Raw genomic sequence first — 24,825 nt, 5'->3', positions numbered from 1 at the left:
ATTTTAACTTAGAGCAGTTGAACAGGCGCAAGTTCTGTACTCTTCTATAAGAGTGGATGAACGGACGTGTCGGTAATGTTGCATCTTTGGCTAGCAGCACGATGATCGATGTAGGAAGTGACAGAAGCGCTCTTTCCTGTCCCATATATTTCACTTCCTACGTCGGTCGTCGCGCTGCTAACCTATAATAGTTGTATGAGAGTCGTACGTCCAGTGACGTCTCGCACCTGCTGGACGATCCATGCGGTGTGCGGATTGGCAAGGAGTCAGATGGGCACCAGAAAATACGTGCATTTCCCATTGAAAACAACGGTTATTTTGGGCAAGTATCAAAGGAATGCAAACTTACTTAATGTATTAAGCCTTTGTCTACAAAATCGCCTCAAGACAAGTAGAAATCTTTCCACAGCTGAAGAAACATCCCTGTGACAGTGTCCAAGATCCCGCCACGTTAGTTTAGTGGCTATGACGTTGCGCTATTGTGTTCGAGGTGGTGGGTTCGATCCCACCCAAGCGCAGCCGAATTTCGATGGGGATGAAATTCAAGAATGCTCTTGCACTTACTTCCAGGTGGAGGTTAAGTAGCCCCAGCTTGTCAAATTTATCCGAAGTTCCTTACTACGGTGTGCCTCACAATCTATTCGTGGTTTAGCCTTGTAAAACCCCAGAATATAGTACGTTTTGTGCGTGCGCATTTGTGTATCGAAGAGGAAGCTCCCGGGGAAATAATGACTATAATGGAAAAATTTACTTCATCTTGTCAAAACGATACCTTTGAAATGTTTTCCCTTACTGTGCGCACTATATTTAAGACAAGGTCTTCTTTACTGACTTCATACGGGTTTGGCGTATCTGGGATCTGGCTCTTTATGCATGTAAGGTCTTATCAAAATGGGCAATTTCGTTACTTTCTGATGTCGTAGCGTGTCTCAAAAGGTATTAAAATTGAGGTTTCAATGAGACAAGTGAGATTTCGTCGCAGAGTAGGTACAATGACGGCAAAGCGTAATTAGTGCCACTATAACCTCAAGTTTACCACATTACACCACAGAAGGCACTATATCGGAGAGCGGCCCATCTCGTCTCTTGGTCAAAAAAAATACACAGACAGACAGGCGTGTCTACCAAGGTCGGCGCGAAATACGACAACGTCGACGTACATGCGCGTAAAAAAAGAAGGCGAATGAAGAAACTTGGCATTAACAAAAGATATAAACAGACTGAAAGAAAATGTAAGATTGAACAATGAAACGAAGAAAATAATGCGAAGAAAATATGGCATGATGCAACGTTGCATCATCTTTAACACGTCCCTCCCCCCCCCCCCCCCCCCCTCAAATAAGTGCATGTACTATGTACGTCGACTATGTCTCGTCTTGCGTTGACATTGGTTGACATCTTTTCGACGAGCGACCGCATCCCAGAACCTTCACTTCTCCGACACCTCGAGCCACGTGCCTCAACTCTTAACACCATAACTCGTGGACAAGTTCTTGTGGCGGAGTAGCTTCTTCTAACACGCGTGTTACTGTGCCAAGTATAGTCCGGCACAGTCTGGCAGTGCTTTCTGCTTTGATTTCTTGACGTTGACATTTAACCTGTGTAGCTCGTTACTTGCGACTGTTTCGCGTTGGACCGAAACGCGGAAAGAGCAAGCGGAAGTAAATGTATACCTTGAAATATAACACTATGAGCGGTGTATTCTGTGTCTCATTTTGGTATGCGTGCTGCATGCAGTGAGCAAAACGCGTGTATTCAATTCCCGGGCTTAAGCAAACGCGAGTGAGCGTTGGGACTACTTTCATGAGCGCGGTCACGTGCGCGCTTCGCCTCCGTATAGCTTCCTCTTCGGCGCCACTGAAAGCCGTCCGCGAGTACTGCTAAACTAATTACACTCTTTCGCACGCACTCCTCGCGCGGCTACTTTCGTAAAGTAGTCACGGACAGCTTTTATATTGATGCTGCTGTCGCTGCTGCTTCCTCGGCCTCTTCTTCCGTTCTCTTCCAGAGCTGCTAACACGCAGTCGGATTTCGAGTCGTAAATCTTCTCCCTCTCTGAGGACCATTTTCGATGAACCACTCGGCCTAATTTCGAGAAAAGCTTCCTCTTTCTTTCTTTCCTTCTTTCTTTTTTTTTTCTTTTTCCCCGGAGCCAATGTTTTCAAATGTGCGGAGCCTGGGTATACGTATTCTCCATCTCACACAATTCCGCGCAGTACACGAAATTGCGTCAGCTAATCCGTAACGCGTGTCTGAGCCCATTCGTAATGAAATGCAGGCTGCATCTTCAAGAAAAGAGAGCTGAAGGACGACTGGGCCCATGTACGCCGCTCATTCTTCCGCGAAGTTCTCTCGGCGCGCAGACGGCGATCCGAGACGAAAAATGGAGGAAGTGCCCTTCTTCTGGTTCTCTTTTCCTGGTGGGTTGGCTTAAGCGACGTGTACTTTTTCTCCGCACTGCGGGCGTAATTTGCGACGAGGAGTGTATCCGTTGTCTGTCTCGTCGTCCGATCCCGTTCTCCCTATTTTCGTTCAACGCTCTTGGAGACTTCGGCCATTTTCGAAGCACCCTTTTTTTATCTCTCGGCCACGCTTCCTTCTTCACTTCCTAGTCATTCTATTCTTTTATTGATTACTTTCAGTCCCGTCCTCCTTTGTTCGATCTGATTAAGTCTCGGGGTAAAGTAAGGCGTCGTCGCCTCTCGACGGGTGAGAAGTCTTTTTATCCCTCTCGTCGTGATATGAGTTAGGCTTTGACACTGTTCGAAGACGACGCTTTTACCTCCATCCTGCGGACCCGTTGACGCCGTGGGTGTGATTGTGTATTACAGTTCCTGCTGTTGCTGCTGCTGCGAACAGCGAAATGAATGCGGCAAACGCGCGTGATTGCACCGTGCTAAAAGACAGCGTGGCACAGCTGCACTTCTGCCGTCACGGTCGTCGAGCAGACGACGCTGATAGGAAGACCCGTGCATTTTGCGACTTCGTGATCGAAAGTATATTGATGACATTTTTAATTCTTCACCGCACCTCAAAGGGCATAGTTGCGCTATAGGCAATATAAGAGTGCAACATCACACACCCTGCGTAAGCGCTATTGATTCCGTCGGAAATTCAAGCAGGCGGGCATACATTCACCTGATTATGCATATAGTGGAGCGTCGAGATTGTTGTATGCACTACCGTATTTACTCGATTCTAAGCACTCCCTTTTTTTCACGATCGCGATGCCCAAAGTGAGGGAGGGGTGCTTAGATTCGAAAAATCTAGAATGACCCCCCCCCCCCCATCCCTCTTTTCGCTGCGACATCACGACGAGATGGGTGCGAGAAATAACATTTTATTTTGCAAACATTCAACAGAAAAATCGATACAGGCGGTGAACCCACCGCTTGTGTAGGGCTCAGTCACTATCACTGCCACTCGAGTTCGCCGCACCGCTTGAACTGCTGCTCTCGGTATCCCACATCAGGCCGTCTTCCGTTCCGTCGAAGTTGTTTGTGATCGAGGCACTTCTTAAATGATTTGACCACAACGTCCACTTGGACCCTCTTCCACGCGTCCGAGATCCACTTTGCGATGGTTGATGGGGACACTTTCTGCAGCTTTCCCGTCGGCGTCTTCTTCCGGTCAGGGTTTCGCACCCACTCTTCGTAATACTGTCGGAGATTGGCTTTGAAGGGCTTGTTGATTGAAACGTCGGGGTAGCAGCACTGGCGTCATGCCACCCGGAATCACAACCACGTCGCTATTGATGTTCCGAAGCTTTGTCTTTACCTCCGGGGTTAGATGGCCGCGAAACGCGTCCAACAGAAGCATCGACCGCGTGCCTGCAGGTCCGCCGAGCAATGATTCCAGAGTGAGCAAGCGCGTTTGGCGGCCTTGGCTACGCGCTCTTCCTAACAAATACGGGGGTGCTTAGATTAGAAGAGATTAGAACTTTTTCGCGAAAATAGAGGGGGGGGGGGGGGGGGGGGGTTAGAATCGGGGGGTGCTTAGTATATAGGAATTGTGTAAGCGTTGTGTGGTAACTTATGATACGGGAGTCAACATGTGATTCAATTTCTGCCTTTTTGTTTTTAAATGGAGGTTTTCCTTGTCTCTCTGGGCCGCTCTTCGACGAATCTCTTTGACTCTAAATTGGGTACATGTGTGTATATATACGTATATATATATATATGCACCACTGGTTATGTGACGCTCTTCAATACCCCCCCCCCCCCCCCTTAAAAAAAATTTATTCCTCCTTTTCTAGCGTAATCAAGCACGCGTCATCACAGGGTGTCCAAGCTAACTTTAGCCAAGCTGTTCAAGGACAAAAGATATGATTAAAAACATGGTGCAACATAGAATTAGAAGGCCTAGCGTGTTTGGTCGTCAGACCTCCAATGAATGAATACCATACGTCTTAAAATCGTGTTCTGCACCGTGGTTTTTCAATCCCTTCTTCTTTTTTTCGTTGCGAAGCATGGCTAACGTTATGGAAGTTCCATGAAATTTTTAAGAATCGCTTGTTGTACGTGTCGTAATTCTAGTCCTTGGGCCGCATTTTTCAGAGAGGCGGACATGTACGAAAAATTGAAAGTCACATTCAACTAATTGACGGGAAATTACTGATTACCTTCTTAATTACTTTACGGCACATATTGCAATCTCCGAATTGTAGCGGGTGAGTTTGTCAGGTGTATTCATTTGGAATGAATTTCCAGAATGACACCAGTTTGGAGATGTGCGTCTTCAATCTCGCCCTAAAATGCACTGTTGGTCCACTTACTTTTTTAACAAATGGCTCTTTTATGCATTGAGGCAGAAAAGTAACTGGAACACCCACGTATTTCGTCTCACACTTTGGAATGTAATGTCTCGAAACTGGTGTAATCCCAAAAATCCATTTCAAATGAGGTCTTGCAAGCTCAGTGGCTACAATTCGTAAATCGCGATAGGTGCCGTAAAGTAAATAATTAAGAAGTTAATTAGTCAGTCTTTCGTAATTTGTTGAATGTGTGCCAGTAATGTGTGCCGTAATCTGTGCCAGTAATGTCCACCTCTTCCAATAATCCGGTTCAACGACAAGAATTACGTTTTCTGCCGCAGGCAATTTTTTGACACCTCTGTAAAACCTTAAAAGGATCACCCTGTATATTCAGACAATCTTGTCTCAATACATGCTTGTGTCTTACATACATACATACATACTTACATACATACATACATACATACATACATACATACATACATACATACATACATACATACATACATACATACATACATACATACATACATACATACATACATACATACATACATACATACATACATACATACATACATACATACATACATACATACATACATACATACATACATACATACATACATACATACATACGTGGACTTTGCGACGGCACCGCTAGGTGGCGTACCATGTGCCGAGGGAAGCGCGAGCGAGTCGCCCGGCGGCTGCAGCACAGACCTCATGCAGCACAGACCTCACAGACCTCACAGCACAGACGCGTTTCGGTGGAGGCATCACGGTGTATATGTACATTACTTCAATGCTGATCGCATTAGCGTGGACTTGTCTTTTTTTTTCGTTGTTCTTCGGCGAAAGCCCACCCATGTCACACGAAAACGTGTCTAATGAATTGTGGCTGTACGAAACGTCACTAGATGTCGCAACAAGCGCTGTTAGTGCAGCTCGCGTCTTCGGTAATACAGTGTTGCACGAAGTTTAGTGCGTTTACAGACCAGCTAAAGCTCCCTATTACCTAAATGGCAGCGCAAATCTGAATGCAACGCACAGGCAAAACAAGACGATTGCAACAGAAATGACGAGAAGCTTCCAACGATGTATGATCGTTGCTTACGTCACATACTTCTTACAAAGGCTGTGGTCTTTATATTTTAGCGGGTTTTTATTGCGCACAATGCTTCTGTGTGGGAGCCGGAACGTCATTAAATTTCGGTACTTTTTTCATTAGTGTTTCTGTTCGAAACTTCAGATTTTAGCGGACAAAGGAAAAAAAAATTATTCCTATCCAACGCATATTTTGGAATCTGTGAAGTACAGCTTTCGCTAAGCGGTTAACCAACTGCTCGAAATTTGAACATTTCCTTTCTGTGTCTTTCGCGTAAAGAAAACTGGCGCGCGCATGCGATGTCGCGTACCCGTGCTATACCTTCTGACAAATCTTATACAGACTTTCATTTTATTTCTTCTCATCTATTTTACATGTACCGGCTGCTTATTGACCAGTTCACAGTTGTGTTATGTGCCATTGTATTGAAGTCACATTTATCGTGAGCACGTGGCAATCATCCCAAACAGCTATAGTTGGCGTTGACACAATTATGTGTCTCCCGCTTCCTTGCCGATTCCTTCGTTGTGGGCACGTTCCATTGTGACGGCCACTTCTTGGCCAACCGCACATTGTTGGTGCGTGCCATAGTATGCAAAACATAACACGCGAACGCGCTTCTTGGCTGATCCGCCGTTGGGGGTGCGTGTCATAGTACGAGAATCATAATCATCAACACGAGGCGATCATCTCAAAGAGGGCTATAGTTGTCTTTAACGCGAGAGAAATGTACATGCGGTTGTGACCTAGGTTTTGACAGGACGGGTTGCCGAGTATAACTTAAAGAAAAGAAGTTTTGATTCCTGGTGGAAGGATCATTTGATGGACACGCTTAAGGACATCTAGTTAGAGAAAAGGGGCTGTTTCGTGCCGCGGTCGACAAACTGCCGTGTGTGGCCACATGCTGGAACGATTGATCACTGTTTTGTGGACTGTGGGGGCACCGTGTTCTTCTGGGACATTCTCTAAAGCACACTTTAAAAAATACTTAGATATCCCACCATACGCACAATTCGTTTCCTACCTTTCCTTTAAATATTCCTCTGACCCACCAAATGACATGTTCATGTTACTTGGGCTGCATGCCCTTTGGCGCTGGAGGAGGTGCGACAGGCATGCTGAACCACCGTGAAGCACTCGGGCGTTTATTATATTTTTTTTTCGAGAATCTGATGCATATGTTCGGAGTGTGTACGATGCACAAGAAACAGCGCCGGACTGGATGTCTAAATAGGATGCTTGCAAATCAAATCCGAACACCATGTATCAAACACAAAGCACGCATATCCTACCGCACAAGTCATCCATTTCAAGTTGCCCGTCCGCCATCGCACATTACTACGTTTTCTGCTTCATTATTTTTTAGAGCAGCTACAGACTGGAACGGCCTATACCCTATGACATCGTCTCCATCGCTACATCATCTACTTTTCAAAAACGCGTAACTGATCATCTTCAATGTTAAATAATCTTCGTTGTTTGTTTTTTGTAATTCGAAATATAATCCCACCCCTTATATAAAACCTCCTGAAATGGGGGCCTTTAAGGAAATAAACTGAACTGAACTGAACTTGCACGTGTTTCACTGACTTTTGAATGTGGTTTCGGTCACCTTAAATTTCTGTAGTGGTTTGTTTTTCTGATAGTTACGCTCCCACGTAGGAAAGAAACAAAAGCGCGGTTGTGAGCTAGTGGTTGGAGTGCCGGGTTGCTTGGCTATGGGGCCTAGGTTTCAATCCCGCCACAAAACACGCGTTTTCTTTTTTTTTTAAGTGAATGCCAGACTAATAGACGGGAACCCGACCAGCGACCGACCTACAGACCGACCTGTAGGCGAAAACATGGTACGGCACGCGAAGAAAGCTTCGCCTTAAAAACACACACGCACACACACACAAATTAAACGTACGAGCCCTGAACGGCTCCTCTCGTTATGTTTCGCTCCTTCCTTTGTTTGCGTGCCTGCTTCACTTTTGAGAGATAGATAAAGCTTTATTATTTCCTTGATGGGGTTCAGGGGTGGCGGGGGTCGAGAGACTAACCCCCAGTCCCCCCCCCCCCCTTTCCTCAGACAGCGGCCAGTCCTTGCTTTCTGGCGGCGTCTTCGGCCATCCGGACGGCCCAGAGCTGCTCCTCTGGGTCCAAGCTGAGCAACAAAGTCATTTTTGAGGTGCCAATGCGCGTGAAGGCAATAATTACACTGTGACGTTTATTGGGCTCAGAGCACGAACCTATTCACTGTATTTACGCGGCTGTCTATGAGAAGGGTAGTATTAGTCTCTATATACCCTTCTCGCGCCATGAGCTGTCCTTTCTGAATCTTTAATGGTTCGTCACTGTTTACGTACTCTTCGAACAACCAGCGCCGGGTTCGGCAACTATAGCGTGTGTCCCAGATAACGTTAACATCGTGCACCGTGTTTTAAGCATGAAATGATTTTAGCTCCTCTTGTCGGCGACCTTCAAGTGGCTTTGAGCCAGAAGCCAGAGCTATTAACCGGGTACTCAAACGAGAACATCCGGAAAACCGGTCAAGACATAAAATGAGGTCTCTGGCCCCCAACCCTTTGTACAGGATCGCATTACATACGCTAGTTACTGCCCAAACAAGTGGCAACAAATATTGCTTCCGAGTTCTTCTTAATGTTTGTTGACAATGTAGCTGTAATTTCTAGTATACTGAAGTTCTTCTTTTTTTGTCGTTTCTAATAGCGACGTTTAAAATGCCGATACAGGGCACCAAACACTTGTTTGTCATCTTTTGGCGCTGAGACAGTGTTGCCTGTTCAACGCCAGCGGTCCGTGAGTTCCTAGGCGCGAGTTTTGCGCCAGCTCGAGATCCAGCGATGGCGCCACAGTGGGCGACCAAGCCGGCAGCGTCCATGGCCCCGGGGATAGCTGTTTGGCCGAGACGACACTTGCAATGAGGTTCATTCAAGACAGGTCGTGGTGTTGTGTGTGATGGGGTTTGCCGTTGCGAACATGCACTATACCAATTTTAAGATTGTGGCTAGTATCCTTTCCCACCAATCTGCTTTGCCGGTAGCCATTTCATGCTTACAGTTACTCTCGATTACGAAAGAGCCACACTCTTCTTAATCTTTCTTTCTTTTCTTTTTCGTTGAGCAGCTTGGCTAACGTTAACTGGGACACCCTATACAGCACACGTGCAACAGGGCTTTGCACACGCCGAGTGACAAACCGCAGGCTCGAGGGCCTGTCTTTCTCGGACAAAACTGATGGCACTCTCGACTCGCTTTTTTTTTCTCGCTGAGAGCATTCGCATCGGGTGGCGCCGTGATTAAGCAGCCCTCCGGCGCTCCGGGTGTCATGGCTGCTCGGCTTCTCCACGCGTAACCCCGGTGCCGCATCGTGTGTTCTGGGCGCGGTACTTAACGCCACGCGCCTGGCCTGTACTCTCGACGGTGTTCGCTCGCTGAGGTAATCTCGAGGGGGCCATTTATAACCGGCGGCCTCGTTAGCTGACAATAATCGTTGCGCGCGCTGGTTAGCGAGCGCCCGAGGAAGACAGTGAAGAGTTTCAGCCTGTGCGTGTACGCGTATGCTATACTGTACGTGTGACGTTTGCTGCGTACCGGAGCTGCGGAGGCGGGGTTGCGGCGGTAACGCTAGTAGCGACCCCTTGCGGCGCTGAGGTCGGAGGCAGCGCGTTAGAAACGACGTTGAGTAAACACGAGGAGTAGGGCTAGTAGGTTATGCTTGTAATGCGCTGAGTACGAGTGAGTGAGCAGAAACTAATAGGAAAAGAGAGAAGGGAAGAAGGAAAGGCAGGGAGGTTAATCAGACTGAGTCCAGTTTGATACCCTACACGTGGGAAGGGGAAATGATAGAGAGAGAGAGAGAGAACATGAGCCTATACCTAATTTTCACAGAGTAGAAACTAATAACCACCGACAGGACACACCTAGCTGTGGCCCTTGTTTGCGGTGCCCTTTCAAGGTTCTTAGTTTTACTCTCATACTCAGCGTTTTACAATATGGGGGGGGAATGGGGGAGGGGAGGGGAGGAGGGGGGGCAGGTGCGTACGAAACGCAGCTCTTACAAAGGCGCAGTTAAAGCGCAGGCGAGAGGTTGGACTGGCAAGGTACGCGCACAGAATGCAAGCAACGAGAGAATTGCGTCTGCAACAACAGGGAGAAGCGGAATGCAGGCGAGCGGGTCGGTGGGAAAATTATGCGAGAAAAACAACCAGTGCTGCAACATTTCTTTCATTTACCAGACACAAAGACTGGTAGTAAAAAAAAATTTACTGTGGAGATCGTCATATTGTGCGTGGTATTATTTGGAGTTGCTTATCTCTCAAAGCACGGCAGTCTTGATTTCAAAGGTACAGTGTAAGCCTCATAAGTAATCATTTCAAAGAATGCTACGCACAATATGACAATTCCCCACCGGGGAGTTTCTGCCCCAATAGTTTCGACACGTGTAATACCGTTAACAATGGGACGCCAGGACTATCTAATAGCTCGTAAATAGGAAACGACCGAAAGTTTATTGTACCCGGCGCACCACGACAATGGTAGTAACGAATCAAAATAACAAGACCTGATCACATGCACGCAGTGGTGCAGCCTTCGCTGAAACTTGAAACAGGTAAGTGTGTTGCTATACAACGCGCCGCACATCGTTTTAAGCGAATGCAAACGTGGGTCACATAATGAAGTGCTTCGTCTAAGTGGAGTTGTGTTCGTAGGCTGCCTAAACTGAGGCATAGTGATTTAACGTCAAGAAAATATCGTGTAAGAGTCAACTATACTTCGCGCGTTGGTTCAAAAACTGGTGCGTTAGAACAGCAGCCGCTTGTCTCAGGCAGCGCAATCATTCTGAAGCGTCTCCATTCGCATCGACCTTTCTCCCTGTGTGCCACGATTATAGCCAAACCTTGTTATAACGAAATGCTATTTACAACGAAGTAAGTGAAATTCTCCTTTAATTTCCCATAGAGATTCATACTGCAGTACATTCAACAGTGGATATAACGAAGTAAGTGAAATTCTCCTTTAATTTCCCATAGAGATTCATACTGCAGTACATTCAACAGTGGATATAACGAAGTGATTCTTGGCTCCCCCTTCAACTTCGTTATAACGACATTTCACTGTACTGTTGTTATTCGTCCTCGTACTCGAACGAACGAATATTCGACAAATTCTAATGGCGATTTCGCGAATGGAATACGAATCGGACAGCAAAAGCAATTCGATGCTTATTCGAAATTTTATATATTCGAAGAATAGGAAAAGCCGCGTATTACGAGTGCACCGCACTCGCTCAGCGCGTCTCCTGTCAAGAAGTTCGAACCTGTTAAATGTAATTTCCATATCCACAGGAAAGTAAACTTGGATTCGCACGCCATATTGCTTAAAGATTCAATTTTACGTCCATATTTACGTAGCTTGAGCTGGCTGTTGATGTGCATGGTTAGATAGCTATTACGAAACCCGGTCATTTTCCACGTCTTTCTTCAATGCACAATCCTTAACTCCCTGTTAACTCAACAATTGTGCAAAGGGCGATAGTGAAGCTCTCTTAACGAAGGAAAAAAAAGATGACAGCAGGATGGGAGGCGGCGACGCCCTGTCCCGGCGACAATACGCAATGTAGCGGGAAAAAAAAAAAGAACGAACGAACAGACAGACTAACTCTATGTGATCAGAACAGTGGTGGGCAGACGTTTTCGCAATCTTTCACGGAGAGGGGATGTATCGTATTACATGACGTCCTTCTGGAAAGACAAGACCCGCGGTCCATCCGGTTATCGAGACAGGGACTTCAGTCGGGGTTGAAGTGGCGGCCAGTGGCATTTCTTTTCTGTCTTCTTGCGCAAGCCTTTCGTTGTCTTACGTGGCCATGTCACGTCTCCTTTTGTTGCTATTCTTTATTTACCCCGCGCAGTCTGGCGGTCTATTCTTGTTTACCTTCGCCCACCGGCTGTTCTCTAGCGAGACGTCTCGGTAGATTGGACTCCAAGTGCAGCGACTATGGCCCGCATACTTATCTTCCTCTCACCCCACTTGTTTTCCTTCGGGTATCGTCTGCTACATTGAAGTGTAGCAGACGATATCCGCTGCTTGATCGTCCGTATTTTCAATTATTTTTTTTAGCCTGGCACGTTTCGGCATCAACACGTGTTTGCGTCATTCTTTTGAAGTCTTGTCAGCTCTGACGCATACGCAAAGGTGTATGAAAAGTAGTTGCATTCTTCCTTGTGACAGCACGTTATATTTAATGATTTCATTGGTTCGTGAAGAATACTGTGAAAAGCTTCTTGTATGTAATGTATGTGCCTCTGAGATCTGTAATCACGCCAAGTTATACTCGCAATAGTGAGTTATACTTAGTGCTTGCAGTGCACGTTTCGTGAAGCTTTTTGTCTGAAGCCTTGTTAGTGTCATATGTCTAATCACATGAACGAAAAAGCACAAGAAAGGCGGGTCGAGACATGAAGGTGAGCACCAAAATCTTGGAGGCAACAGCCACAACTTTCCCAGTGTACGCTAGATTACGCCGCAATACCGCATCGCAGAAAACATATAGTACATAATTGTAAATGGCGCAAAACACACCGTATGGCGAAGAACAAGACTGTATTCGCAAACACACGCACGCGCGTCTTCATCCTGTGTATTTTACGCCAGTTATATTTATGCACCCAAACCAAATTCGGCCAGTTGCAAGTCTTAAAGCATACAGGGGCTGAGTCACCAATACCCACAGTATCAGTTGGTTTTATCCGAAGATTCCTTATATTTCTTGCCTTCCTTTTGTTGTATGCACACTCCACGCATCGTCTCGGCTTGACGTTGTTACGTATATATACACAGCCAGTATTTCGTAATGCTTGTGGCTGCCCGCGCCTATGTCATTGCTGCATATCGACGATTACGCCACCTACAGGCGGGGACGCGTCACTGTCTGATTAGACGTGCGTATGAGGGCGATGTCCAATACTCTGTAAACTTGGAGTACATGACTGCGGCAACACGAGATGAAAGAGCCAGCCGATATCGGCGTGGTTTCGAAACGGAGCCGTTGGCCGCGAGATGGAGCGAGAGGTGGCAGCACTGTCACCGCGTTAGTGCAGACATGGCGGCCGGCGGCACGCGGTGAAGCCACTTGATGAAATGTTACGTGGCGGCGCTTCACTGTGATCAATTTGGACCAGTTCTCTGCGAGTTAAATCAGCTGACCACAGAGAACTGACGATATACTGCCGTCCAATGCCACATTTTTGCACGAAAGGCTCAAAATGTTTCTGTTATCTTAGAGAAACGTAGACTGTCGTTCAACAGGGGGGATTGGTACTCAGCCACACTTTGGTCCAAGTTATTTTTATTTATTTTTAATTCATTTGCGTGTTTGTTCAAGGCGAGGCGTGCTCTTGACGTCAAATTTTGCCGGACCTAGCACACGACTTTTGTTGCCATAAGAAGATGTGACTGCAGAATGTGTGATGTCATGCATCTTGAAGCTGTGGCATCCGACATGCTGTGTACCGCCGTGACGTTGAAAGCGGAGCGCTGCATGAGAAAATGCCACGCAGCTTTTCTTTACTCTTCATGACACAAGCTCTCAGCGCATCACAGGCAGCAATATTGGTATGTTGAAATGTCTTTTTTTAATGATAAAATGGTGCAATGCTGTTTGGTCTGACAACTCTCTTATGAACACATCACATTGCAAAGAACTTTGGGTGTTTCGAGGATTCTGGGAATAGGTTTCGCATATATTGCGATGTTGTTACTCTGTGCTTGCCATACTACTCTTAATTCGTAGAAACATATTTTCTTATGCGATCATGTATATTGGCTTTATAGTTCTATATGCTAATATAAGTAGAATGGCTTTTAAAATCTTTTTCACACTGTTATTCATTCTCATTCTAGTTAATCACGTTCTTAAGTACGCATAAAGCTAATGGCCGTCATTACCATCCTAATTATGTTCACCACGAGACACAGGCCACTCTTATGGAGACACGCTAGCGCATAAGCCGAGACGATCTGCAAGCTCAGAAGGAAAAAGACCTTCGAGTAGCGATCGAAATGCTGAGACTTTAAAAGAATTGTTAATGAAATTGTTCCACCGACACACATATGGCGATGGTTGTAACAGGTAGCCAATCCCTGCACATGTGGGCTTCTGTGGAAGCTTGGTTACCAGTTTACATGCACCTTGGTCACTACTATTCCAAGCGAAGTGTTCCTTGCTGATTCAAGGTAGTCTATAAAGGTGATCGACAGAAGCCGAAGAAGAAACATCACCGATTCCAACGTTTCGACAAGCGGTTTGTCTTTGTCTACGTAGCAAAGAAACGTCTGGCCTTCAACACTGTGTTTTTCCGGAGCAACTGACTGACACATCGTGCCAAAATCTCTCTTGAAGACGCCGTCTTTTGATCATTCTTGCTTCGTACCGCATACCTTTGTGATGGCCCGGTTCGCCGATCGAGAGAAAGCAAAATCATTAATGGGGTTCATACGGCGGATAAGGGCGTTATTCTTATTCTTTCTTTCTTTTTTTTTTTTTGTTCCGTTGACCCGCATAAATCATGTGGCGTGTCACATGACGAGGCTGCCGCCGGTCTAGAAGAAACTTGTCACGCCATCATCAGGCGTTCCACGCTATAGCAGTGCTCTCAGTAAAGCTTTATCTCGGCGCATGACTCAGGCATTGTTATAAGCAGCAAGTACGCCAAGCGCGTGACCAGAGTCGTTAATGAGACAGTGCTGGGGCTCCTGAAGCATGTCTAGTTCTCAGAGTCCCTCTATCGCTTGTGATTTGTCTTGACTGGCAGAACAACTTGAAAGCTGGTGAATAGAAGATCGGCCGCATGGACCTCACTCGTCTCCCGGGACGAGAGGTACGTTGCGCATCTTCAGGCGAAGCTTGTATTGCCTCACTTGTGTTGGTGTCGATGTTGCCGTACGAAAGAAACTCAAGCCGCGCGTAAATAAAGATTGCTTGTTGGGCTGCGGATTCGAGCCATCGTCCTCTGGGTTGCAAGACCACCGCGCTGACCGATTCAGCCACTGTCGGTTAATCGCACATGCCCTTTAAAGCGGGGTTTTATATGCATGAAGAAGTAGATACAACGCAAGGCGCGAGCCAAGCACGGGCGTCCCCTCCCTCCGGAGGAGAGAAAGGGTGTGGTCACGTGTGCGTTCGCCTCGCCCTCACCATTTCCCGCCAGTTCAAGCCCGGCATTCAGATGTGGAGGCCGCGTTTGGGTCGTTCTGCCGAAGAGCAGGCTGCGTTGAAGGAACGGCAGCGGGAACGGGCCGCGCGTCGTGCGTTCGGCCGAAGAACAGGCGGCGTTACATGAACGCCGCCGGGAACTCGCTCGAGGAAGGGCTCGTCGTCGACGTGCCGACCTCGACGTGAAGGAACGCGAAGCCGAGGCATTACGACAACGAAGAGCGGCGGATCCCGAGCTTCGCTTGCACCCCCCCCTCCACTGCAGTGGAAGGGCGGTCATTTTTTTTTTTTCTTTTACTGCTGTAGAAGCCTAACTAGACAGTTTTAGAGCAGCGTTTTTCGCCTTACGGACGTTAAACGTAAGCACCTTTGCGGGAAGTTACGGTGCGCGTCTCTTCAAGTCTGTTTAGTTTACCGCACGGGAACGCAAGCGTAAGGCAGACGTTAAAAAGCAAGGTGCCGTCCTGTACCACATACCAAACGTATCCAAGAAAAGACAATTCAATAGAACCCATCCTATTGTTGCCATGGGGATGCGTCTCGCTAAGCCTACGGACGCCGAAATCGCCGAACGATCTCAGAAAATGGACGTGCTATGCGCTCATGACTAATGTTTTAGGTCAGTTTAGAAGAAGCGGAAGCTCATTTCAATAGTTACCGAAGATGAACGAGAGCGAGATCGTAGCCATCACGAGAATTCATGTTGAAGCAGGAGCCCTGGATACCGCCATGTTCGACAACGCTACTTTTTAACGTGCGTAAATATTACGAACGTTAAAAATAACATTTTAGATGAAAGTGATAACACATTATGTATTGACACTTAGCATTTTCTTACGTTTCTGTGTCATTTCGTTTCACTTATCTTCTATTCCGCCATTATACTTGCGTCCAATCGCAGGGAAATGTCGAACGTCCCTCTTTACTGCTGTGTCTTCTTTTTTTATTATTTGTTCACGCATACTTTAAAAAGCGTCTTACAGCAGGAACATCCTCATGTATCTTCACGTCAACTTCTCTTAATTATTGATGCAATTAATTGCTTGCAAAGAAGCCGGTGACACATCAGTTGCCAACAGTTCCATTTTCATCCAAATATGTATATCAAACGACAATGGCACACGGTCAACTTTCGACGCTAGCCTGCTTCTTTGTCTTTGAGTGGTGTTTATCTGAAATTATCACCAGAGTAATCAGCAATTATTATTATTATTATTATTATTATTAGGCATAAACCACACTGGGTATTACCAAAAGTAAGAACAAACTATGGGCGCCAAATGGTAGCATTTCAACTTCCATCCTTACTTAACAAATTAATTGATGAAAATATAGACTTGGGAAGTATTAGCTGCTCTAACCTTCGCAACTACTTCCTCATTAACGCGTCCCTTTGATTGTACAACATTTAGACATCTGTGAACGTTTTTGTGTCTAATTGTGTTATAAGCGCATTTTTGGTTGCTGTTCTTTCGCTGTTTCGTAAGCGTTTTTGCTCTCAGTTGCTGTACTTGTATTTCTTTTGAATCGGTTTATATTTTTTTCACACACACAGGTGATTGTGTATTTTGCATACTTGTTTTTATACTAATGCTTTCTTTGACTTTGTATTTGCTGTCGTGACAGAGGTACCGTCGCATGCCACTGCTCACCTGCTGTACGGGGGGTGGGAACTTAGTCAAGCGTCAATCGCTTTTATTCCCATCCCCTCCATCAATGTAATGGTGACGGAAATAAATCATTATATTATATATTATTATTATTATTATTATTATTATTATTATTATTATTATTATTATTATTATTATTATTATTATTCATCCTAACTTGATTGCGCTTTCAGTAGCGGACATAAGAAAACGACCTAGCGGTCTTCCAGCTTCAGTAAAATGCTGATCACCAGCAGTATGCTCTGTTACGAACGCTAACTTCCTCTGGTGTCTCAGAAATGCTTGAACACTAGCCAGCGGCATCCCTTAATTTTATCTGGGCCCGGACGTGGAGCGCACTTTCAGAAGATTCGTCTGCTTTTCTCCGCGAAAGCGCGTTTCGCCGCGTATGTAGTGTGTACTGCGGGAAAGTTGAACATGTGGGCGACGCAAAGTGGATAAGCCTTCATGTAGGTAGCGCAGAGAACGAGTGAAATGATCCTAGGAAAACGTTAAGTAAACTAGCGCAACAAGCATTTCCTCCATACCGTTTCCTCGCCAGTCAGCGGTTCTTCTGTGGCATCAATTTGTGCCACAGTGCGTTGCATACCGTATTAATGAAAATAGAGACACTCCAGACACACCTAAGCACCGACCTTCTCCTGTATAGCGCTTTGATGAGCTTACTTCAAGAAGAAGAAAAAAGATTTTTCCGTGTTTAGACACGTTGTGATTGCTATCCAAGTTATTTCGGTTAAAGGTTCCGCGTAATAAATGAAAAGACACAGATTATTCTGGCTGTCTTAGTTCATATATAGTGCAGAACTATTAACGACACGACAACGATGATGACGATAGCAACAACACGACGACAATTCGCAGCCACGCAATTGATAAACTTAACCCCGTATTTCCCTTAGCATGCCCTTTAATTAAAACCTTATGTACGTTACACACATGCTTGGGTCCTTGAAATACCAATGCTAAAGAAAAAAAGAAAAGTGGATGCTTATACTATTGTTAAATCGGTAGACGCCTTGCCTCCCGTTACCTCACTGTGCTTGAGTAGCCGATCTTTCCTGTTCGCCAGAATTACACGCCCTAAACTACATGTCGCCCCAGTTGAGCTCAGTCGACCCCGGGGCGTGTTGTGAAGCATTCTATTTGAACTGGAATTATCTGAAATCCTGGTGAGTGTCGAGAGTTTCCGAGCTCATTGTAGGGCGCCTCGTGACGCTTGTGACGCAACAAAATATGCCCATTAGCCGGATAATGCGTCACTCGTGGCCAGACGGCATCTCAGCTCCACAAGCTACACAAAGTGCGAACGTCGGGCTAGCGAACCGTGGTTGCGTCGACGGGCCCCTTCCTCATAGCTTGCCGCATACCGGTAATCAAGCGACACGGCCCGAATCTACCGTAATGCTTCTCATACAATACGAGCTTGAATGGAATACGCTACGAGGGGTAATTTTCGAAGCCTCAATCTCAGAACTCCAAGACAAACTGCGCAGGATTCCTTGAAAAAGTTCGCTGAGCTCGCTGCCTTGTCAGTCTTGACAACAATCCAGACCTGATGATCACGTTCAGACTGTATTGATTTTGTGTTGTTGCCCACTCGGTGCGTAACTGGCATATTACTATTACTATACTGTATACTGTTTGTATTATTGCCCGCTTGATGTGTAACTGGCGTATTACTGTACTGCACTGTATTCCTGTATCTTGCTGATAAATCCACTCCTGTAACAGTCCCAGTGGGACTAACAGTATGTTAAATAAAAAATAAAAAAAAAATAAAAACTTAGGGCCGCCCAGAGAGCCATGGAGGGCGTACGGGAGCAGCAGCTCCTAATGGAGCTGCTGCTCCATTGGGAGCTGCTGCATTGGGAGCTGCTCCAATGGAGCCACCTAGAGATGGTGGCCTGGAGCCACCATCTAGGTGGCTCCAGGCCCGGGCCTCCCAATCGCCGGATTCCAAATAAAGTTATCGCGCTCGCTCAATAAAGAGAGGGGTCGAAACGCGACGAGGTTTCTCCATACGTAACGCGACTAAATACGCTTGGTTTTTGGTCTTGTCATTTTCCGCGTCGTCGTCATCTCCCCCTATCACCGTCGGGGCTCGTCGTGGTTTTATCGTCGCTGTAGCAGTCGTCGTCAACGCTGTCGTGCAGTCATCGTTCTTGCTGACGTGCCATGATCGCCGCCATCCTCGTTGCAAATTATCGTTGTTTGGGGGGATTCCTTTCGTTTAAATGACCCTCCACTAAACTAAGACAAACTATAGGGAACGCTTAGTTGTTGTTTCTTGCCTCGATGCAATATAATCAAGCCCGTGGCTCGCTGCTGCTTCTTTGCAGCAAGTCACGACCAAAACAATACCGGCCTCGTATCAGAATTGCTGATCGGCTTTTCGCTAAGCCCTTATCTCGGGGTCTAAAAAACAAGCATCCTGAGCCACAGGCGGAAGGAATTAAGCTTGTCCGCTTATTCAGCCCGAAATCTCCGCTGACGCCTCTGCTATACGCGACAAAGAAGTGCGACGAAAAGAAAAGGGCTAATTAGAGGAAGTCGTTTAGGCTCGTAATTTATGGTGCGCATGGCAACTTCTCGATAAGCGCTTTCAGCGCCAAGGATTCCCGGGGCAGGCTTAGTGAGCGTTTTCAACGCAGAGATAGAGTGACAGTGCGCGCGTTTCAACCATAGTCTGGATTTTCTTTTCTTTTATTTCTCTTGAACTTACGCAACCCAACGCCGCTGTCTAGCATCAACTTTGAAAACAGAATACCGGCGTGTGTGTCAGGTATGTGGCAAATGCCCCCAAGTGAACGCATATTTAGTGGGAGCACTCATTTCTCTGTACATTTTTAACGCGTTCACACATATCCCGGCTGCACCTGAGAGAACTGGACCTCTTCTACCGCAAGTTCCCCCCCTCCCCCTGTCCCTACCCGGTAGATACGCCTATGATTGAAGTTATATGTGAAACACTCTTTGCATATATATATATATATATATATATGTATATATATATATATATATATATATATATATATATATATATATATATATATATATATATATATATATATATATATATATATATATATAATGCTATTTAACTTTCTTCCTATATCTATCTGCGCATTTGAAATTTGCTAGATCTTTTAAGATATCTGATATCTACAGTACGCAGCCTTGCCTAGCTTCGTAATTAATACCAGTGGCTTTTGATATAATTTTTCCCTCTTTCTGTTGGCAGTGACTGACTACACTAGCGAGAAAAAGCGAAATGTCCACTTTCCTGTTCTACAGCAGGTCTCTGCAATCGTGCGTAAGACACATATCTGTGCGACGGCTGTTTCGCCAATCCTTTCATACGCTCGGAGCTTTCCTCCTCTCATCCTGTAGCTATCTATGCGGCTCTTCTGAAATCACGCAACACCTGTGTCACAAAAATTGGCTGCGGCTTAGCTCAGCTAACCCATGGATGTGCAAAGCGAAAGCTTGGTTTAGCGTGATTAAGTGTTGGTTTCACCTGGTTAACCTTTGATTTAGCTGTTATTATCATACTAACGGATACAATCATCGTTAAGCCAGGTATGATGGCTGTGCCTAGGTCGGTGGCTAGACGTGTGACACGTGTACTTATCTTTATCGGGCGACCACGTTTCGCCGCTTAATAACTGTAATCGCACAGCGAGGGACGCGCCTGCATGCATCCGACGTTTCTGGAAAGTTATTTATCGATGCTTCTACCCGGCTGTCTGTTGTCGCCGAACCTTGTGTTATCTGATTTCATCGCGTAACGCGAATGGTGTAGAACTTTGTGGAAGGCACGCGGGTCCAAACGATCAGTCTGGAACATTCGACGACTGCTCTATAAAAGCCGACACGCTTGACCCGCTGATCAGATTTGCGACGATCGCCGACTGTGTTCGCCGCTCTCGTTGTGCTTTAAGTGTAGCCTGTTTTGTGGGCACAGGTTCGCCCAATAAAAGCTAGTTTTTGCCTTTCACAGTATTGCTACTGTGTTATTTGACGTCACGACCACGTGACACGTGACTGTCATTAGGCTTGGTTTGACATGCATCGTTGGACGGTGCGACGCCAGTTGTGCCACAAGGAAAGCGCAAGTGCTGAATATGCAAAGACACGCCGCGAACGTGCGCAGCGTCGAGGCACAAACGGGCAGGGCGCGAACGCGGTCGCTACATTGATGTCGACGGTGCGAAGCCTCTTGCATTCCGGACCCTCTCCAGTGAAGCAGCTGGCCGGGCGATATCCGCGGGGTTGTCATACGCCGCTTGGCGACGACGGCCCATAGCCTCCCGCTCCCGCGCAACGCTCAGAGAAGATGGCCCGGCCTCGCTCTCGTCCATGATCAAGCTCGCACTGACTACAGTGACTAGGCGAGCACGGCGCGCCTCTTGGCCATAGGCGCTCGGCGAGTCACGTGATCAGGCGGCAACCCAGACCTTAAGCTGCGAAGAGCGCATGCGCCAAGCCGCGGCGGCAGCGGAGCTTGGCGCGGCGAGTCATGTGATGAGTTGCCAAGGCTACGGCGCAGCTGCGGTCAAATGAAGGTCAAATTGCTGGCGACGGCGAAACTTGGCTCGACGCGGTTAGTAAAGCTTACGCTTTAAAAGAACAAAAAAAATAAAGAAACTCAAGAGGAGACGAAGTAGGTTGAAAGTAGCCCAAATGCGTGATTCTTATCGTACCCGCAAGGCGCTGCTGGACGTCGAGCAGCGTTGGGGGGCCCTAGCGAAGAGATTCCACCGTAGATGCACAGCTGCCGATACTTCTGAAGAATACAGTGAGCGTCTCATACGTTGCAGGACGGGCATGGAGATCGGAAGAACGTCGTCGTTATACCATTATAAGATACGAATTAAGTGAATAAACAATTTACAAAAATACATAATAGAGACATATAATCAATATTCAATCATCGAATCATTTGAACAACCATGTACGTCGACCTTGTCTTCTTGAGCGTCGACACTAGGTTGACACTTTCCTTTTTCTGCTTTATCATATCTACATGTGCTACTGTCACTCTACTTGCCACAAGGGTGAGTGAGTGAGTGAGTGAGTGAGTGAGTGAGTGAGTGAGTGAGTGAGTGAGTGAGTGAGTGAGTGAGTGAGTGAGTGAGTGAGTGAGTGAGTGAGTGAGTGAGTGAGTGAATGGCCATTAGGCCCATTAGGCCATCCGACCTAATGGGCACGTATGTTTGCTTTATATGTGCAGGCTTGTTTGTGTGCACATATACGTCACGTGTGCATGCGCGACGTGTGTTTCTGAGGCTAGCGTGTGTAATGTTAAGAACGGCCCAGCTGAGGTGCATGTTTTGCCAGCCAGTTGCGACAGCGGCGGCAACCTTTCTTGGAACGCCACCGTTACGCTCCAGCCTCGTCGCCGTTGTGACTGAATGCGTTTGGCGAACCAACTATTGTTACTGAGCCCGCCACCGCCGCCCTGGTCTGCCGCGAGCGGGGGAGTGCTCGCGTGAACGTAGTTAGAGGCTCCTTCCCACGCGCCGTCCAAGACGCAAGACAGTGGGCACCCGGCTGCGCTGCAGGGGTCAGCTCGGGGAATAAAAGGCACCTTTCCTGACACAAGCCCCGAGTTCTACGAAGTCCGTCTGACGTCGGCTCCGGAACGTGAACCTCGCGCAAGGAAGTGTGTGTGTGTGAGTGTGTGTGTGTAAACTGTCCCGCAGAGAGGCGACTTGTTTACGATGACTGGACGGCCGTTTCCGTCACCTGGGTATCGGGGGAGGACCGTGTGTTTATAAACCGCTGTTGTGCGGCTGCTCAGTGCACTTTCTCAAGCAGTCATGTTAGACTGATGTACTTTCTCAAGCAGTCATGTTAGACTGAGGTACTTTCTCTCGCAGTCATGCTGGACTGATGTAGATACTGTAAATAAACCCATATTCCTCGTTCTCGATGAGAAGCAGTCCTTCCCTTCATCAACGTCCTCAGCGTGGATAAGTTGGACGACGGCATGGGCCAGCTACCTTCTAATTCATGCCGGACTCCAATCTTGACAACGGGTTACCAGCGACGGGATTGAGCCCCCAATCCTAACACTAAAGAATGTCACGCACATTCATGCTATTGTCATGTATGTTAATCGCGCGTGTGCGTCACTTGTGTTTCTGTCATGTGTGCGTGTGCGTGAGAGAAAGAAGAATGTCACGTGTATGACACTGCAATGTGTGTGTGTGTTTGTATGTCACGTGCTTTTGTGTCATATGTGTGTGCAAGTAATGTCAGGCGTGTCACACGTGTGGTCACGTGGCGCGTCACGTGTCTGCGTACAGCATCATAAACACGCGTCAAGTTTTCTTGCTGACCGCCTTCTTTTGTTTGTTCAGGATCCCGCTTATTGAACGCACCCCGGCTGACGACACCGACGGAGCAGAGTTAGTCCTGAGAGGAACCCAACAAGCGCTCCAGCAGTAGTGGAACGCCGACGTTCCATCCAGTCCAGCACCGTCCTCCAGGCCCTTCCGCTCGGTCCAGTCACTCCGGGGGATCGATAAACCCCAGCGGCTCAGCCTTACAAGGTGACGATTGCCGGCGTGCGCATTTGCCTCTTTCATCTTAATAGAAAATTGACTGCAGTAACATTACTACTGTTGGGTAATCTGCAACTCAACATAGCTTAGGAGTTTGCGTAGCTTTCGTTGAACGTCAGAAATTTCGGAACTTCTGTGCAAAGTGAGGAATAGCGAACAAGATGAATAAGTGAATCGTGAATGTGTTCGTCTGCCCTCTTTTTTGTCAGTTTCGTACCAAAAAAATACATTAAATGGAACTCTGGCACTGCGATTGGTCAGCTACCAAGAGAACGATGGGTGTAGTACACAGACGTCTAATGCTGGTGCTTATGGCTTCAAAAGTTCTTGTGGCGATATTTATTACACATACCTATTTTTCTAGATTTGCAGCCAATTATAGTTTTCTAAACACAACAGGGTAATGCGTTTTTGCGCACAGGCACAATGTTTTCGAATTGTTTGCCTTCACGACGCAATATGTTGTTGCAAATCATCTATATGCAAAATCGCAAAGTTGTTTGAAGCCATAACGACGACGCCTAAACAAGTTCGTGTACGTGTGCTGGCTGGACCGCCATATATGTGTATTTTGCAGCCCCCGTAGAAACTAGTGCCAGAGTTGTCTGTAGCAATTTTAATTCAATAGAAATGGTATGGACAATCTAACGAATTTTCGCTGTCGGCGTCGCCCTGATGTTTCGTATATGTTTATCTGTAGGCGTGCTATATTGTAACATATAGTTGGTGACAACTTAAAAATTACGAGGTTATATGTACACTGTCCAACTAAAACAATATCCCTATAAATGCGCCAGCCAATTAGATTCGCTCATTTACCTGACGTCAAGCTGTTTTCACCTGCTTGAAACAACTATTTTATCCGTATAGATCAGTCATTGTGTCACTGGTTTCAGAGTGGAACCTGAACGTCTAGGCACATTTTATAGGGCATACTGATGTCACTGCTCAGCTAAAGGTAATATTTTACCTTGAAAGAACTTGCTTTTATTTTCTAATTAGCGTAGCGTTTAGATTAGCCGGCCGAAGTTATTAAGATTTGTCGACGGATACGAAAGTTCCACGGAACCCTAGCCATAAACAGCTTCGCTGTAAAAATAATACTACTGCTCACAACCTGAAAATCACGTAATTTCACTGGTGCCCTCTTTGCGGACAGCGCAGCGGCGCCTGTGCGATGCCATTACAGGCTCTACACGATGTGTCGAAGCTTTTAATGGTGCCAGGAGTTTTGGTGTGCCCGCGCATGTTGCATACACGCACGGTCGCCCCCGTGCACACACCGTGCCAAGAGTTCAAGCGCAACCCTCAAGCACTGCGCTAAACCTTGCTATCACTGTCAGTGCTTCGCTCTTCGGGCGAAACTGCCATCACTTAAAAATACGCCATCCGGACACAGGGCGACGGCGAAAACCACTTTAGCAGACAAGGCAGCACAACCCAAACTGCACACACAAAGCAAAAAAGAAGAACGACACAAAGAAAGAGGTCGTAAGCTAAAACATT

The 24,825-nt window shown here is 46.7% G+C and overlaps 1 protein-coding gene across 2 annotated transcripts in view; it reads left to right on the top strand.

Moving 5' to 3' along the window:
* LOC126533510 (neuroglobin-like) overlaps positions 1–24,825 on the top strand; it is a 268,407-nt gene that overhangs the window by 230,168 nt on the left and 13,414 nt on the right. For both annotated transcript variants that reach the window (XM_050180682.3, XM_050180681.3), the window contains exon 3: positions 23,116–23,307. The gene's annotated coding sequence lies outside the window, so the exon portion shown is untranslated. The remainder of the gene's footprint in view (positions 1–23,115; positions 23,308–24,825) is intronic.

Source organism: Dermacentor andersoni, chromosome 7 (genome assembly GCF_023375885.2).
Source record: "Dermacentor andersoni chromosome 7, qqDerAnde1_hic_scaffold, whole genome shotgun sequence".
Lineage (NCBI taxonomy): Eukaryota > Metazoa > Arthropoda > Arachnida > Ixodida > Ixodidae > Dermacentor > Dermacentor andersoni.
Note: the sequence above shows the minus strand (reverse complement) of the source record. Positions and strands in the feature narration are given on the sequence as shown.